At 35.6% G+C, this 19,225-nt stretch overlaps 1 pseudogene; it reads right to left on the reverse strand.

The window, feature by feature from the left end:
- Window positions 1-13,732: 13,732 nt before the first annotated feature.
- LOC126696166 (receptor-like protein 34) overlaps window positions 13,733-19,225 on the reverse strand; it is a 48,043-nt pseudogene continuing 42,550 nt past the window's right edge.

Consider the following 19,225-nt stretch of genomic DNA (forward strand, 5'->3'; position numbering starts at 1 on the left):
GGAAATTTCAAGTGTGTTTGTATAAGTTCATGGAAAACGGTGTTTTAAATTTAAAATTAGTGTTTGTAAAAAAAAAAGAATTATAAGGAGTTGTGGTTGTAAAACAGAGTCTTGGATTTTAAAAATGTTCTTTTAAGCTCTCAAAACGCCTAACCAAACGAACCCTTCAAGAGATGATGTTTCTATTGATTGTAGCACAGTGGCGTTCTAGGATTATTATTTAGGGTGATCAATACGAAACATAAATTATACAAAATTTAAAACAAAAGAGAACTTGAATATATTGACATCACAACAAAAAAACAAAAACAAAAACTAAAATACATAAAGTTTTTACATTTGCTTTCTATGATGTTTTATATTTTGCATTATCAATCTTACAAGCTACATCTCTCTGGGATTATTGTTCCTTCTAACCTATTGTTTCTCATGGAGATTTGAACCAGCGAAGATGGAAAAACCCATGGGATTTTGCTAGAGATGGCATAGCTGCTAGCATCTAAAAAGGAAAACTTTTTCAAAGAACCCAATTCAGGAAACTTGTATGTGATCTTGTTTGATTGGAGTTCGAGTCTTTTTAAGCCCACAAGGTTGTTGAAATTTGCTGGAATTTCTCCCTCCAGCTTGTTGTTAACGAGGTAAAGCTCCTCAGGCTCAGTGAGTGAGCTAATCAAGGTAGGTATTTTGTCGAAGAACAAGTTCATTGAGAGACCGAGTCACCACAGACGAGTCAGGTTAGGGAGTGAGTCAGGAAATGGATTAGAGAAGAAGTTGTTGGAGCGGTCAAGGGTGTCTAAGCAAGGGATGTTCCAAGAAATGTGATAGGCTAAGAATGTATTGGTCCCTTGTGATGAATTAACCAATTAATTTAGCTAAGTGAATTAATTAAGTTAATTAACATGCAAAGCGCGTGGTAGCACAAACAAATCACCAAATACCTAAATGCAGCGGAAATTAAATTGACATGGTGATTTCTTTACAAATGGGGAAAACCTACACGACAAAAACCTCACCAGGTAATTTTAAAGTCACCATTCCCGAGAATCCACTATTATCAAAACAAACAGTTACAAGTAAGGGAATCACAGTAACTTATAGCAACCTACAGTTGAACCTTTACCCCAATACCCAATTGGACTCGTTCTGTAGTGACAATCTCTCCTTTTAATGCGCGGATTCCAGTACGCGACTTAATTACCAACTACAAAAGAATGTTGGCTGTAAAGTTCTTTCGTTCATCACACGATGAAGATCGCGAAGCTCCTTGGTCACAAAACCCTACAGTGCACAAACACAGCAGCTTCTTCAAGAGAAAGATGAATTTGGGAAAAGCTTTGTCTCTGTTCACAATATGCATAAGCAAGACTTTGCTTCACACTTGTGCAACTTGTATAACCTTTGATGGCCCTTAAAATAATCCTTATATATGTTTAGGGTTGTGAGAAAAGAAAGCCTAAACAAATACTCATGGATTGGATGTAAAACAACTTTGAGAAACTGAGTCTCATAAGCCTCGATAGATAGCCATCTATCGAGCTAGCTGTCGAGCCACGGGCTTCAACAGCTTTTAAACCTCGATAGATGCTAGTTGTCGAGTTTTAAATTACAGCACTTTCTTACTTGATTCTTGGACAGACTTGCATGGCTTTAACACTTGAATTTGAAACCTTGGTCCTTGAATTATTAAACAAATCCTAGATCTATACAATTACAAGTAAAGTGCATTTTGTCAAAAGATTAGCCAATTACATAAAATAGTGACATATGTTCCTAACATTGAATCACATATGTCCTAACAAAATGGAAGAGAGTGAACCATTGTAACCTGCCTGGTCATGACTGATTTCGGTGACTCAGCTCATTTATGAGACATTGAGGTCGAAACGAAACCCACACATGAACCAGTTGCTGAAGAGGTTGTTGCATGGGTCAACATTGAAGTCCCAGGAGTTAGTGTCTATTTGGGAGTCTTGAAACTGGATCTCGCGACTAGCAAGTCGCTAGAATGGCACACGTGTAAAGCATGCAGGGGGAGCTGAAGGGTCACACTATTTGTTGCACTACAGGACAAAACTTCTAGTCTGGCCAGGCAGTTAGTTCATGACTCAAACTCGCGACTCGTTCTAGTCGCGAGCACGAGTTGCCAGAATGCCCTGTTTGGTTGTAATTGACTCTTCGTAATCCTCATACACCCTACTATAAATACCCTTATACCCATGAAAGGCAGAGAGCTTCCAAAGAGAATTTTGGATGGGAAACCTTAGAGAAAAACAAGATTGACTCATCCACATTCTTCATCTTTTGATTCTCTAAATTCCTCAACTCTCACCCTCTCCATTGATATATCCTTGAGAGGTACATTAGCGAAATCCTTATCTCATCATACCCATATCTGTGAGAAGCTATTGTGGTGCTAGGGAAGTAGTTCAGAAGGGACCAATTCAATTTGGTTGATGCAATGGGATATTGTGGGATCTGCTAAGATAGGGAAGACAAAGTTCGGCGTAACCCTGTTGGAGCAAGAAGCTTAGAGGGCTTAGGTGCATTGAGTGGATTAGGCTTAGAGGGTCTTCTACTATTCATATATCCCAACTTCATTCTCTAGTGGATTATTGACCGCTTGGAGGGCGGCGGAGAGGTTTTACGCCGAGTACTTCGGTTTCCTCTTCGATAAAACATCGTCGTGTTATATTTGTGTTTGCATCATTCTTCCCTTTCTCTTTACCTTTTAATTACTACTGTGATTGTGATTAATTATGGTTTAGAGTGTGTTACATGTTGGGTTTAGCTTATATTCATATTCCGCACATATACTGTTTGATTATAAGGTTGTATTGGTAATTTGTAAATTGGGAGTCTAAATGTTCATTGGTGTTTTCTACACTATTTGAACATTCAGGAGCGAAGGTTCAACTGTAGGTTGATATTTCGGGATAGGCCAAGGTAGCTGGTAAGATTCCTTATACTTGTAGCCACTTGATTGTTGATTAGTGGATTCTTGGGAGTAATGACCTTAAAATCACCTGCTAGGGTTTTTGCCTTGTGAGGTTTTCCCCATTTATCAACAAATCACCATGTCTAATTTATTTTCCGTTGCGCTTAGTATTTTTGGTGATTTATTGGTGCATTCATAATTTGCATACAATTGAACCTAATTAATCAACTTAGGTAATTGAATTAATTAACGGGATCAAGCTATCTTAACCCAACAAGTGGTATCAGAGCATGCACACACTTTGCTGTGTGATCTATTGACTCCTGTTGTTATGGATCGCAGGCAATCCCTAATTGTTCCTCCTTTATTTGATGGTAGTAACTATGCATATTGGAAAGTATGCATGAGAGCGTTTTTACTATCTTTAGATAAGAAAGTATGGCTTGCAGTTGACGTAGGTTGGACGTAGCCTGAAAAGCCACCAGCCATCTGGGATGATGCAAAGATCAAAGCTGCAAATTTTAACAGTAAAGCACTGAATGTTCTGTTTAGTGCTATGACCAATGAAGAATTGAAGAAGATCTCTTCCACTTACAATACGAAAGAAGCATGGACTATTCTTCAAAATGATCTCTTTCTGTAGACTTCGCATCACATATGACAGAATCTATTATAGATTGCTATCGAGACACTACCACATGTGATAAGCTCATCTTTCCATCAACTATCACGCACATTCTTACTCACTTGCACGTCACCATTCCTTTTTCTCCCCTCTTCTATGTCATAGGTGCCATGAGCAAGAAGTCTATTCGGAGGAGTGCAGCGCAGCTTGCTGTGAAGCAGCCTTGTGTGGAGCCTTCAAATGTAGCCCCTACAAACCTTGCAGCCCCTTCCTCTCAATCCTCTTCCTCATTTAGGGCACCTGTCTCCCTTGTGGAAGTCATGGAGCAACTTCATCATATGCATGCTGATTTTGGTAGTCATCTTGACCATCTATCCAATAAGATGTGTCAAATGAACATCAAAATCGGTCGCATCACTTGCCCGCTAGTCTCGCCATGGTGGTTTCGCACCCTCAACTTCACCTGAGCATGTTGAGGAGTCCTCTTCTTTGGATGGTGGAGATGATGATGGTGATGATGCTTTTGGCTCTGAGTATGATGATGAGATGACGAACTCTCAGTGATACACCCTTTGTCACTTGTGACAAAAATGGGAAGTAGTTTTATAAATGAGAGTAGTCTTGTTGTTAGGGGGAGAGCTCGCATAGGATATACTAGATAGTGGGATAGTGTTTTGGGGGATGTAGTAAGGTTTTGGTGTCTTTCTTTTCTCATTACATGTACCATGGTCTTGAGACCACTTTTGTTACATTCATTGTATTCTTTGATATATATATATATATATATATGAGTTGATGTATGTTTTCTTTACCTTTGTCTCACATGTGTTGTTTCTTATTGTGTACAACTTGTCTATGTTTCACACTTGATCTTGTTTAATCATTTCAGATAAGACAGGTTGCAAGTTTATCAAGACATGATCTCTCTTTTTGCAAAGTTTTCAAGAGTTCGTTGTAGGGCTAGATATATGTACTTTTGTAAATTATGGGATAGTTGTGTTAGACTTCTCTCATAATAGCTTTTTGTGGTTTTATCATGGATTTCCAAAGGGGGAGATTGTTAGAGTCATATTTTATTGTAATTGGCTAATCCTATGACAAAATGCACTTTACTTGTAATTGGGTAGATCTAAGATGGGTTTAGTACTTCAAGAAACATGTTGTTCAAGTCAAGTATTAAAGACATGAAGATTGATCCAAGAATCAAGTGAAGAAAAGCTATTCACTAAGTCACGACAGATAGCTCGATAGAAGCCTGCTATCAAGACTTAATGTGAAGCTCGATAAATAGCTAGACAGCAGCTCGATCTATCGAGAACTACGATTTTAGAATTTCCAAATCTGAAATTCGGCCCAATCTTGTGCGGTTGTTTAGGGTTTCTTTTCTGATAACCCTAGACATATTTAAGGCTTATTTTAAGAGTTGTCACACACGAATATAAAGACCAAGATACTTATTTTCTCTGTGTGAAGCTATTGCATTTGTGCGCCATAGGATTTTGTAACCAAGTGCTTCCCGATCTTCATTATTGACGAAGTGAAGAACTTCGCAGTCAATAACATCTTTTCAAATTGCTGGAGTTTGTCACGCACTAGGATCCATGCAAAGGGTTAGTCACAAATTGGAGGTTTGTGCTTCAAAGGGAAAGAAGGCTACTACAAGATCAAGTCCAATTGGGTATTGGAGCGATGGTTCAACTGTAGGTTGGTATTTCGGGATAGGCTACGGTAGTTGGTAAAATTCCTTATACTTGTAACCGCTTGATTGTTAATTAGTGGATTCTTGGGAGTGGTGACCTTAAAATCACCTGGTGGGGTTTTTGCCTTGCGAGGTTTTTCCCATTTGTTAACAAATCACTATGTCTAATTTATTTTCCGCTGCACTTAGTATTTTTGGTGATTTGTTGGTGCTTTCACGATTTGCATAAAATTGAACCTAATTAATCAACTTGGGTAATTGAATTAATTAACCGGGGTCAAACTATCTTAACCCAACAAATGAAACCTATGAATAGTAGCAAAAATAAGTTGAATACTTAAAAAATCTGGCTTTTAAGCAATCCTAAACGCACAATTAATGCATGAGCCTGGACTCACTAAGTTAGGGTCCAACCCATTCTTCAGCTCCTTCAAAACCTCTATATCACCCTATAATGTTTTTGATTCTGCTGTAAAAGAATATTGGTAGGCGAAAGGTGAAGAAAGGGGAATTTTTAGGTAATAATTGTGCAATAATTGTTTAATGATTCAGTTGAGCAATTATTGCGGTCAATGGTAAGCTTCAAAAAAATGGGCTCCAATTAGGGATGACCAAACCCGTTGGGTAATGGGTATCCGACCCAACCCAACCCAAAAGTTTTCGCCGATATTATTTATTTAGTTTTTATTGAGTATAACATAATCAGGTTGGATTTTATCAAAAAAAAAAAAAAAAACACACAAAAACAAAACAAAATAACACATAACAAATCTGAAGCTGGAGAATACATAATCAGATAGAGGAAGTCATGGACAACACATACTAGTATACTACTGGACTACATGCTATGCAGTTATTAAAAAAAATATGTATTATAATAGCACTTCCTATTTTGTATAGAGGAAGTCATATACCATTTATTAAGAATATATATAATTAATAACAACTTCCTATTAATCAAGAATACATACCCTCTAAATGTGTCATTAATTTTTAGAAATCAAGAAAAATCTGAAATTCATAGATTTCTAAATTTGTTCGTATAAAGATCTTTCCTTGAAATTCAAAATTTATAGATTTCTAATTTTGTTTGGCCAAAGATCTCTCCTATATATACATGTATGCAGAAGAACATCAACAGTAAGAGTGCAAAAGTAAACACACACACACACACACACACAGTAAAAAGAAAAAAGAAAAAAAAAAAAAAAAAGAGCTTAGCAATTGTATACACAAAGACATAAGAGATGGAGAAATATTCCTTTAAGTTGGCTTTTATAATTGCCCTCTTATTTCTTGGCTCCTGTATGAATCTCATCCTATATTTTTACTTAATTTTTTTTCTCTTATATGTATATAGTACAATATGACCTTATTGTTCTTGCAAATAATTATAAACTTTGAAATAATTCAGTATTTTAAATAGGTTTGGTACCTCTAGTATGATATAAATTTTTGTAAAAATTAAGAAATATATACTTCTATTCATCGCAAAAAATGAATGGTAATTTTAATGTTTTATATATATATATATATATGCAAAATTATTCAGTATTCAAGTTTGTGTCATAGGATAAAAAATTTTAATTCATTCACTCAAGTAAAATTTAGATTCCCTCTTACTCACATTATTCTACATTTAAATAAACAATTTTGTATACAATTATTTAATCTTTACTCATTTAAGAGAGTAAATGAACATTAGTGTTTCTAACAATGATTTGAAAAATGCATAATATTTGGATTACAAAAAATTAACATCAGTTATCATTCACATAAGTGATCAATTTTTTGGATTTTATTTATTCATTTTTTTTTATGTACAACGATACCTTGTTTTATATATATATATATAACTAGTATAGTGCCACCATTTTATAATTTTAATGATTTTAAATGTTTCCTAGTTAAATAAAATTTATATAATGCAATCATTAACAAATACAATAATTGCAGGTTCTAAGTTGGATGTGTAAGGACTTAAACAAGTTAAATGCAATACTGTTAAAGAGTGCAGTGATCCACGATATTGCTATTGCCACCAGGTTTTGAAGTTGTGTTTCTGTGATCCCCCCGCTAAACAAGAATTTGTAGATAAAGTCTTCAATAATCACTTGGAAGGACAAAATGAAAACTTGTTGCATTAACTTCAACCCTTTAAGTTGTATTTCGGAATAAATTGTAATTCTCAGGATATCCTATTATACAAGAAAAATAAATCAAGGATCCTGTTAATAAATGTAATAAGGGCACAATTAAAGATTAGTAAATCTTCAATTATTCAAAAAGCTAAAAAATTAGCATTAAACTCTATATATTTGCACATTTTCTTCCATACTCTTTTACTTTAAATCATTGATATAATATGATGAAATTTGTTGATTTATACGATATAAGTTTTTATCTATACTAGGATCATGCATGTTCTAGAGAACGATCAAACTAATTTCCCTAACAACCCCTCCCCCCTCCAAAATGGTAGATATATAAAATTGAATCATCAATTTCAAGTATCGTTGTTCAAAATAACGAGAAAACTATAGTTTAAAAAGTGTTGTTAAAACATGTGTTTAAAGTATTCATAATGCAAAAAAGGTGTTTGGTACCCTGTTTCAAATAACATATTTTAAAATATAAAAAAGGATAATTATGTTTGGTATGTGTTTGCTTTTTTAAAAAAATCTTACAAGCACAATAAAAGCATATTTATTTTATTGGAAGAGAGAGAAACTCCCTCATTACCAATGCACACCCTTTCCTTCTCTCTTTTCTTTTCTCCTCTATTGCTCCATCTTTCTTTTCTTTTCTTTTTTGTGTCCTCAAAACCCATTGCTCGACCCTCTCTCTCGATGGTTCTAGAAAATAAAACCCAGGTGAAATTTCAAAGGTGAGAAATTTCATGGGTTGTGTTTTCACTATTGACATGGCATTTTCTTATTGATTTTTCAAATAATATCTCTTCACTGATATAGGAAAAGAAACCATGTGAAATTTCAAAACGAGCTGTGAGATGTGGAACTTTTTCATGGGTTCTAATTGAGTGGAAAATATCCTTACTTGTTCAGTTTGTTCTTTTGTTCTACTTGTTGACATGCCCTTTCCTCTTAAATTTTTTTAAATAAAAAGATCTTCACTAATACAAGAAGAAAAAATCGTTAGAATTTTATAGAAGAGCTATGAGATGTGGAAATTTTCTTGGATTCTGTTTGTTTAGATCGATGGAAGAAATCATTGACTTGAGACGTTAAGGGAAGCAAGTGTGAATTGAAGGAGATAGTGAGAGAAAAGAGTGCTAGAGACGTGACAGAGAGAGAAGACTGTTCAAGTGTTTTCTAATCAAGTGGGACCTGTGGGTTCCAGTTAGCTCAACTGGTAAAGTCTCTGATGGTTGAATAAGAAATCTGGGGTTCAATCCCCGCCGACACCAAAAACCAATTGGTGTCTTGGTCTGATGATAAAAGAACTATTATTAGAAACGAACGCCATAGGTTAAGACTATCTAAATAAAAATAAAAAAATCAAGTAGTTCCCTTGGTTTTTAACATATTTACAAAAGTGCCAATAAGTAATGTGATTTGAAAATTGAAAACTAGTAAGAGTAGTTTTTTGAATTCAGTGTTTAAACACCCTAATATGAGAAGTGTAACTCAAACATTTCAGTAAAAAACACCCTTACCAAACGCTTTTTTTTTTTTTTTAGGCCTACAGTTCAGTGTTTAAATACTAAAAACTATTAGGAAACCAAAAGTTGGGCCTCCTTATTGACCTAGAAACATATCCAAAAGAAAGAACTTGAAATGAAGAAGCCAAATCATGTAACATTGTCTCTAAGCTGCTGGAAATTTCAAGTGTGTTTGTATAAGTTCATGGAAAACGGTGTTTTAAATTTAAAATTAGTGTTTGTAAAAAAAAAAAAGAATTATGAGGAGTTTTGGTTGTAAAACAGAGTTTTGGATTTTAAAAATGTTCATTTAAGCTCCCAAAACGCCTAACCAAACGGACCCTTCGAAAGGTGATGTTTCTATTGATTGTAGCACAGTGGCGTTCTAGGATTATTATTTAGGGTGATCAACAAGAAACATAAATTATACAAAATTTAAAACAAAAGAGAACTTGAATATATTGACATCACAACAAAAAAACAAAAACAAAAATTGAAATACATAAATTCTTTACATTTGCTTTCTATGATGTTTTATATTTTGCATTATCAATCTTATAAGCTACATCTCTTTTAGTGTACATGGCCAAACAATCATTCATCCATTGATCTCCCATTTGATTGATTTATTTCAAATTTGTTAAGATTTGAATGAGTTCTTTTTTTAAAAAAAAAAAATTTAAGATTAACAAATTTCTACTTTTGTTGTTAGGCTTTTTAATTTTTATTTTCCAAATTTTAGATTAAATTAGTTTATTATTAAGTTTTTTTTTTTTCATTATTAAAAAGGCCAAGATATTGTTCAGAGGATCATATTCAAACTTGTGGCTGTCAAAAACTCAATAAAAGAAACACAGCTTGAAATCAAGTATGGCTTGCAGTTGACGTAGGTTGGACGTAGCCTGAAGAGCCACCAGCCATTTGGGATGATGCAAAGATCAAAGTTGCAAATTTTAAAAGTAAAGCTCTGAATGTTTGGTTTAGTGTTATGACCAATGAAGAATTCAAGTAGATCTCTTCCACTGACAATACAAAAGAAGCATGGACTATTCTTCAAAAACATCTCTTTCTATAGACTTTCCATCACATATGATAGAATCTATTATAGATTGCTATCGAAACACTACCACATGTGATAAGCTCATCCTTCCTTCAACTATCACGCACATTCTCACTCATTTGCACGTCGCCATTCCTTTTTCTCCTCTCTTCTATGTCATGGGTGCCATGAGCAAGGAGTCTATTCGAAGGAGTGCAGCGCAGCTTGCTGTGAAACGGCCTTGTGTGGAGCCTTGAGATGTAGCCCCTACAAACCCTGCAGCCCTTTCCTCTCAATCCTCTTCATCATTTGCCCCTTCTTCCTCATTTAGGGCACCTGTCTCCCTTGTGGAAGTCATGGAGCAACTTAATGATGAAGAATACTTCAAATACTTCAAATTGCAGGTTCTAAGTTGGATGTTGACGGACTTAAACAAGTTAAATGCAATACTGTTAAAGAGTGCAGTGATCCACGATATTGTTATTGCCACCAGGTTTTGAAGTTGTGTTTCTGTGATCCCCCCGCTAAACAAGAATTTGTAGATAAAGTCTTCAATAATCACTTGGAAGGACAAAATGAAAACTTGTTGCATTAACTTCAACCCTTTAAGTTGTATTTCGGAATAAATTGTAATTCTCAGGATATCCTATTATACAAGAAAAATAAATCAAGGATCCTGTTAATAAATGTAATAAGGGCACAATTAAAGATTAGTAAATCTTCAATTATTCAAAAAGCTAAAAAATTAGCATTAAACTCTATATATTTGCACATTTTCTTCCATACTCTTTTACTTTAAATCATTGATATAATATGATGAAATTTGTTGATTTATACAATATAAGTTTTTATCTATACTAGGATCATGCATGTTCTAGAGAACGATCAAGCTAATTTCCCTAACAACCCCTCCCCCCTCCAAAATGGTAGATATATGAAATTGAATCATCAATTTCAAGTATCGTTGTTCAAAATAACGAGAAAACTATAGTTTAAAAAGTGTTATTAAAACACGTGTTTAAAGTATTCATAATGCAAAAAAGGTGTTTGGTACCCTGTTTCAAATAACATATTTTAAAATATAAAAAAGGATAATTATGTTTGGTATGTGTTTGCTTTTTAAAAAAAATCTTACAAGCACAGTAAAAGCATATTTATTTTATTGGAAGAGAGAAAAACTCCCTCGTTACCAATGCACACCCTTTCCTTCTCTCTTTTCTTTTCTCCTCTATTGCCCCATCTTTCTTTTCTTTTCTTTTTTGTGTCCTCAAAACCCATTGCTCGACCCTCTCTCTCGATGGTTCTAGAAAATAAAACCCAGGTGAAATTTCAAAGTTGAGAAATTTCATGGGTTTTGTTTTCACTATTGACATGCCATTTTCTCATTGATTTTTCAAATAATATCTCTTCACTGATATAGGAAAAGAAACCATGTGAAATTTCAAAACGAGTTGTGAGATGTGGAACTTTTTCATGGGTTCTGATTGAGTGGAAAATATCCTTACTTGTTCAGTTTGTTCTTTTGTTCTACTTGTTGACATGCCCTTTCCTCTTAAATTTTTTTAAATAAAAAGATCTTCACTAATACAAGAAGAAAAAATCGTTAGAATTTTATAGAAAAGCTATGAGATGTGGAAATTTTCTTGGATTCTGTTTGTTTAGATCGATGGAAGAAATCATTGACTTGAGACGTTAAGGGAAGCAAGTGTGAATTGAAGGAGATAGTGAGAGAAAAGAGTGCTAGAGACGTGGCAGAGAGAGAAGACTGTTTAAGTGTTTTCTAATCAAGTGGGACCTGTGGGTTCCAATTAGCTCAACTGGTAAAGTTTCTGATGGTTGAATAAGAAATCTAGGGTTCAATCCCCGCCGACACCAAAAACCAATTGGTGTCTTGGTTTGATGATAAAAGAGCTATTATTAGAAATGGACGCCATAGGTTAAGACTATCTAAAAAAATATATATATATATCAAGTAGTTCCCATGGTTTTTAACATATTTACAAAAGTGCCAATAAGTAATGTGATTTGAAAATTGAAAACTTATAAGAGTAGTTTTTTGAATTCTGTGTTTAAACACCCTAATATAAGAAGTGTAACTCAAACATTTCAGTAAAAAACACCCTTACCAGATGCTTTTTTTTTTTTTTTTTTTAGGCCTACAGTTCAGTGTTTAAATACTAAAAACTATTAGGACACCAAAAGTTGGGCCTCCTTATTGACCTAGAAACATATCCAAAAGAAAGAACTTGGAATGAAGAAGCCAAATCATGTAACATTGTCTCTAAGCTGCTGGAAATTTCAAGTGTGTTTGTATAAGTTCATGGAAAACGGTGTTTTAAATTCAAAATTAGTGTTTGTAAAAAAAAAAAAGAATTATGAGGAGTTGTGGTTGTAAAACAGAGTTTTGGATTTTAAAAATGTTCTTTTAAGCTCCCAAAACGCCTAACCAAATGGACCCTTCGAGAGGTGATGTTTCTATTGATTGTAGCACAGTGGTGTTCTAGGATTATTATTTAGGGTGATCAATAAGAAACATAAATTATACAAAATTTAAAACAAAAGAGAACTTGAATATATTGACATCACAACAAAAAAACAAATACATAAATTGAAATACATAAATTTTTTAGATTTGGTTTCTATGATGTTTTATATTTTGCATTATCATTCCTACAAGCTACATCTCTTTCAGTGTACATGGCCAAACAATCATTCATCCATTGATCTCCCATTTGATTGATTTATTTCAAATTTGTTAAGATTTGAATGAGTTATTATTATTATTTTTTTAAAATTAAGATTAACAAATTTCTACTTTTGTTGTTAGGCTTTTTAATTTTTATTTTCCAAATTTTAGATTAAATTAGTTTGTTATTAAGTTTTTTTTTTTCATTATTAAAAAGGCCAAGATATTGTTCAGAGGATCATATTCAAACTTGTGGCTGTCAAAAACTCAATAAAAGAAACACAGGTTGATTTTAAAATGGTTAAATCCCTAGGTAATTGACTAGCACAATTTATTTATCATAAGAACATGAGAAAATTTCACAGTGGGAAGCTCAAACAACTGACTTAACAAAGAAAGATTACAAAATGAGAAGCTGAGTAGCACAACTCATTTTTTTTAGGTTTAGGGAGTTAGCAAAAAAAGAAGAATATAATATATCTCACACTCTCTCTCTTCTCTAGGCTTTTTACCTAATATTTCTCAACACCCTCTTTGTTACAACCTCATCTCCTTTTATAGGTATTTTCCCTTCCCTTATCTCTCCAGCTAGCCTACTCCTAGTCGGATTTTTTACGGATACATGTCCCTCCTTTCATTGGTTTCCCCCCTTCTTATCCTAAAACAAGACTTTGGGGCGGGGGGGGGGGGGGAGGGGGTGTCTGTACTGTTCAAGTTGTCTTATATGTATTTAATGTAGAAGGGAGTGGGTAAAGAACCTCTCATTAATGCAAAGTTGATAGTCTCTGCGATCCTTATTCCTTCAGGGAGTTTCCCAAGGGATATCTGGTAAGAGTGGTATCTCGGCTAAAAGAGGGATTAGTTCCTCGGGATCCTTCCTTTGCCTACTATAAGGTCACCACTAGAACTTCACGGGAATCGTCTGGGGATAATTTCCCTTTATTACCATTAATATTAGATGTATTGTAAAATATGGTAAAAAAAGATATAAGCATTAATATATTCTTCTAAAATATAAACGAATCTAGGAGCAAAAATAAGAGTCATAAAAAACACAAGAAGATCAATTACATGTCATATTATTTGTTTAAGGAATTACAGGAACAAAGCTCCTACATTCTGTCAATGATTTTTGCTGACCACCTTGACAGAAAAAGAAAGTTACCGGACACTATTACAAGTAGTTATCAACCAACCTCACGTTTACAGAACCGGGTTGGAGCCCCATTAGAGGATCCGGTTTGGGTCCGAATAAGTAGTTCCCTCCAAGCAACAGCCTCCTTAATGGTGAAATTTCGGGTCCCGGCATTATCGCTTTGAAGGTGTACTGGGTCGGTATCATACCCGTGAACTTGTTGTTCTCCCAGGACAAAGCGGAGAGCCTTGGCATTAACGCCATGAATGAAGGTAAAAAGCCTCAGAGCTTGTTTTTGCTTAGATTGATAGCTATGAGCTCGCTTTGTGTGCCTAAAGAAGCTGGGGCTTGTATGGAGGAGAACTGGTTGAATGAGAGAGTGAGTTGTTGCAGTGATAGGAGGTCGTAGAGAAGGGATGGTACTGAGCCACTGAGTCGATTGTGACTTATATTGATTACTTGTAAATAACCCAAAGTTCTGAAATTCTCTGGGATTATTGTTCCTTCTAAGCTATTGTTTCTCATGGAGATTTGAACCAACGAAGATGGAAAAACCCACGGGATTTTGCCAGAGATGGCATTGTTGCTAGCATCTAAAAAGGAAAACTTTTTCAAAGAACCCAATTTAGGAAACTTGCATGTGAGCTTGTTTGATTGGAGTTCGAGTCTTTTTAAGCTCACAAGGTTGTTGAAACTCGTTGGAATTTCTCCCTCCAGCTTGTTGTTATCGAGGTAAAGCTCCACAAGCTCAGTGAGTGAGCTAATCAAGATGGGTATTTTGTCGGAGAACGAGTTCATTGAGAGACCGAGTCACTGCAGACGAGTCAGGTTAGGGAGTGAGTCAGGAAATGGATTAAAGAAGAAGTTGTTGGAGCTGTCAAGGGTGTAAGTAAGGGAGGTTCCAAGAAATGTGATAGGCCAAGAATGTATTGGTCCCTTGTGATGAATTAACCAATTAATTTAGCCAAGTGAATTAATTAAGTTAATTAACATGCAAAATGCGTGGTAGCACAAACAAATCACCAAATAACTAAATACAGCGGAAATTAAATTGACATGGTGATTTCTTTACGAATGGGGAAAACCTACACGACAAAAACCCCACCAGGTAATTTTAAAGTCACCATTCCCGAGAATCCACTATTATCAAAACATATGGTTACAAGTAAGTGAATCACAGTACCTTATTCCAACCTACAGTTGAACCTTTACCCCAATACCCAATTGGACTTATTCGGTAGTGACAATCTCTCCTTTTAATGAGCGGATCCCAGTACGCGACTTAATCACCAACTTCAGAAGAATGTTGGCTGCAAAGTTCTTTACTTCATCACACGATGAAGATCATGAAGCTCCTTGGTCACAAAACCCTACAGTGCACAAACACAGTAGCTTCTTCAAGAGAAAGATGAACTTGGGAAAAGTTTTGTCTCTGTTCACAATTTGCATAAATAAGACTTTGCTTCACACTTGTGCAACTTGTATAATCTTTGATGGCCTTTAAAATAATCCTTATATATCTTTAGGGTTGTGAAAAAAGAAAGTCTAAATACATATTCATGGATTGGATGTAAAATAGCTCTGAAAAACTGAGTCTCATAAACCTCGATAGATAGCCATCAATCGAGCTAGCTGTCGAGCCACGGGCTTCAACAGCTTTTAAACCTTGATAGATGCTAGCTGTCGAGTTTTAAATTCCAGCACTTTGTTACTTGATTCTTGGACAGACTTGCATAGTTTTAACACTTGAATTTGAAACCTTGTTCCTTGAAGTATTAATCACATCCTAGATCTATCCAATTACAAGTAAAGTGCATTTTGTCAAAGGATTAGCCAATTACATAAAATAGTGACATATGGTCCTAACATTAAATCACATATGTCTTAACAAAACGGAAGAGAGTGAACTGTTGTAACCCGCCTGGTCTTGACCGTGTTCGGCGAATCAGCTCGTTTCTGAGACATTGAGGTCGAAACGAAACCCACAAATGAACCAGTTGCTGAAGAGGTTGTTGCATGGGTAAACATTGACGTCCCAGGAGTTAGTGTCTATTTGGGAGTCTCGAAACTGGATCTCGCGACTAGCAAGTCGCCAGAATGGCACACGTGAGAAGCATGCAGGGGGAGCTGAAGGGTCACACTAGCTGTTGCACTACAGGACAAAACTTCTGGTCTGGCTAGGCAGTTAGTTCATGACTCAAACTCGCGACTCATTCCAGTCACGAGCTCGAGTTGCCAGAATGCCCTGTTTGGTTGTAATTGACTCTTCGTATTCTTCATACACCTTGCTATAATACCCTTATACCCATGAAATGTAGAGAGCTTCCAAAGAGAATTTTGGATGAGAAACCTTAGTGAAAAACAAGATTGACTCATCCACAATCTTCATCTTTTGATTCTCTAAATTCGTCTACTCTCACCCTCTCTATTGATATATCCTTGAGAGGTACATTAGCCAAATCCTTATCTCACCATACCCATATCTGTGAGAAGCTATTTTGGTGCTTGGGAAGTAGTTTAGAAGGAAGCAATTCAATTTGGTTGATGCAATGGGCTATTGCGGGATCTGGTAAGATAGGGAAGACAAGGTTCGGCGTAACCCTGTTGGAGCAAGAAGCTCAGAGGGCTTAGGTGCATTGAGTAGATTAGGCTTAGAGGGTCTTCTACTATTCATGTATCCCAACTTCATTCTCTAGTGGATTATTGACCGCTTGGAGGGCGGCGGAGAGGTTTTACGCCAAGTACATTGGTTTCCTCTTCGATAAAACATTGCCGTGTTATATTTGTGTTTGCATCTCTCTTCCCTTTCTCTTTACCTTTTAATTACTACTGTGATTGTGATTAATTATGGTTTAAAGTGTTTTACACGTTTTGGTTTAGCTTATATTCATATTCCGCACATATATTGTTTGCTTATAAGGTTGTATTGATAATTTGTGTAAGGTTGAATTTATTCAACCATCTAATTGGCTTTATTCCATGCCAAATTTGCTTGTAATTCAGCATTTAGTAACCTTGTATTTAGGTGGGTTTGTTGTAAGGGTAGTGAGTGAGATAGAGTGAAGTTTGCTCAAGAGTGTGCAAGAAAACAGGTATGCAGAAAAAACATGACAATACACCATGATCATTGTATGCAGAAAAAACATGAAATGCATATGAAACAAGCTTAAGGTGATCAAGCAAAGATGAAGTGAAGATTCAAATCAAGGCTTGATCAACCAAGTAATCACCACAAGGTAGTGATCACAGTACTCATTCACACTTGGAATGAACACTTGAACATACAACTTAACAAGAACAAGGCAAGATACTTGTATGCTCAACACTTAACCAATGCATAATACACTAAGTATATGCATCTAGGAACAATCCTACAAGGGCACAAGACTGACAGTACATAAATCAAAATGCAAGATATTTAGATAGAAGTACTGATTTCAACATAGCATAAAAGGCTGCATTAAGCAAGGTACAAACCATAAAGCCTGCAGACTATGCATAAAAACATTAATCCTAAAAGCTTACATAAGCACATGGGTAAAAACAGGTACAAAACACAATATATCAACTTAAACTGAATAAAATATAACAACTTAAACTGAAGAAGAATGCAAAAAACACTCCCCCTTAGGTAATATCCTCCCCTTCTGATCAGGCCTATCACTCCCCCTTTTTGTCATGGAATAGGCTATACATCCTCTTCTAGCCTTCTCTGAATTTGATCCAATTGAGTTTGAAGTGAAGTAAGCTTCATATCCCATCGAGTGCTGTGATGGTGTAGAGTAGATGTGAGACCAGACATCTTTGTATTCAACTCGTGTATAGAGGATACAATGTGATCAAGTTTTTCATCAAGGGAGAGAGTGCTGAAATGAGAGCCACTGTGAGATGCGGAAGTTTCTGGTTTGGCTCTCTTCCGACTATGTCCAATGCTTGCATTGAATGTACGCATGTTGATTGGACTCGGTTTCGAGAGAGGAGATTCATCTGCCGTTGGATAAATTCCCTTGAGCTTCAAGATCCTTGAAATGAGACAGCAGAAAGGAATGCATGTTCGGGACTCAGTTCGTAGAACCGTTTTGCGCAAAACATGAAAGATATGAGCACAGATGTCAATTTCTACATCAGAGATTAGATCATAAAGAAACAAAGCACGTCCGAGGTTCATATACCCAGTGCTTGATAAAGGGTACAAATTATGAAACATCACAATTGTAAGCACACTCAGTTTTGGAGGAAGAGAGGAAACACTGATGGATTTTCCATTGGGTGAGAACTCCAAGTCTTGTCCAAGACTTTCCTTGAGAAGCTCCTCATCAGGACAAAGATCATCATAAGCCGATGAGTGTCGGAATATTGGTCTGTTGATGTGAAGGATTTCTGCCAAATATGCAGGAGAGACTGAAAAGCTCTTTTTCCTAACCCAGCACTTAAGTTCATCTTCTTCCACAATCGCGTTGGCATAAAATTCGTTTACCAAATCTTCATACGCGTCATCCAGATTAGAGAAAAGGTAATTCCAGTCATTGTGAGCAAACCATTTCGGAATGTCGGTGTCATAAAGTGATGATTGATCCACAGTTCTTTCTAGTAATGGTGTAGCATTTTGGAAATAATTCTCATTAGACTGATAGGCTTCATAGGATCTGAACTTGTTGGGATCGAATCTCTTTGATGAAGAACGAGTCTCTTTTGTTTGAGGTGGATAGTCATCAACATCAATGACGTGTTCCTTCCCTTTGGAACTGCCTCCTTTCACAGTTGCTTTCTTGAATGGTGACATGTCTAGTCTGAATCATGAATAGAGGAAATGACAGAACACAATCCAACAGACATTATTAGCAGTGGGTTAGTGGTAATTTAGGGATAATGAAGAAACCCTAATAGCTAGATGAAAATGACCAGAAAATAGCAATGAGGGACAAAAATGGCCCAAATGTAGCTACACAGTAGAGTGGGTCAGATTAAAACCACACAATCAGCTTAGAAAGACACACAGTCAACACAGGAATATTTTGAATCAACACATCAACAACAAATCAGACAAGATGAGAAACCAACAAATAACAAACCCTAGCTAATCACATGATGAAGAACAAAACCAACAACTTAATAAAGCTAAAAACTGAAACAATAGCTTCCACAGGCTAAGCATGGACAAAGAGTAACTGCCGAACTAAAAACCCATCTCAAAATCACAAACAAATGCGAATAATCAAAGGGGAAAAACACAAAATCAAGTAGAAAGGAGTTCAAGAATGAAAACCCATACCTGTTACTTGAAGATTTTGAGCAGAAAATACGCAACAATGGAGTTTGGAAATGGGAGCACGGAGTGTTTGGGAAGGAGACAGTTGAGAGAGAAGATGAACAGTCACAAAAGTTCGAGGGAAAACTGAAAAAGATTTAAAAACTGCCCCTATTTTTGCCAAACACGCGTTTTTC

The sequence above is a fragment of the Quercus robur genome, chromosome 8 (assembly GCF_932294415.1).
Source record: "Quercus robur chromosome 8, dhQueRobu3.1, whole genome shotgun sequence".
NCBI classification, from domain to species: domain Eukaryota; kingdom Viridiplantae; phylum Streptophyta; class Magnoliopsida; order Fagales; family Fagaceae; genus Quercus; species Quercus robur.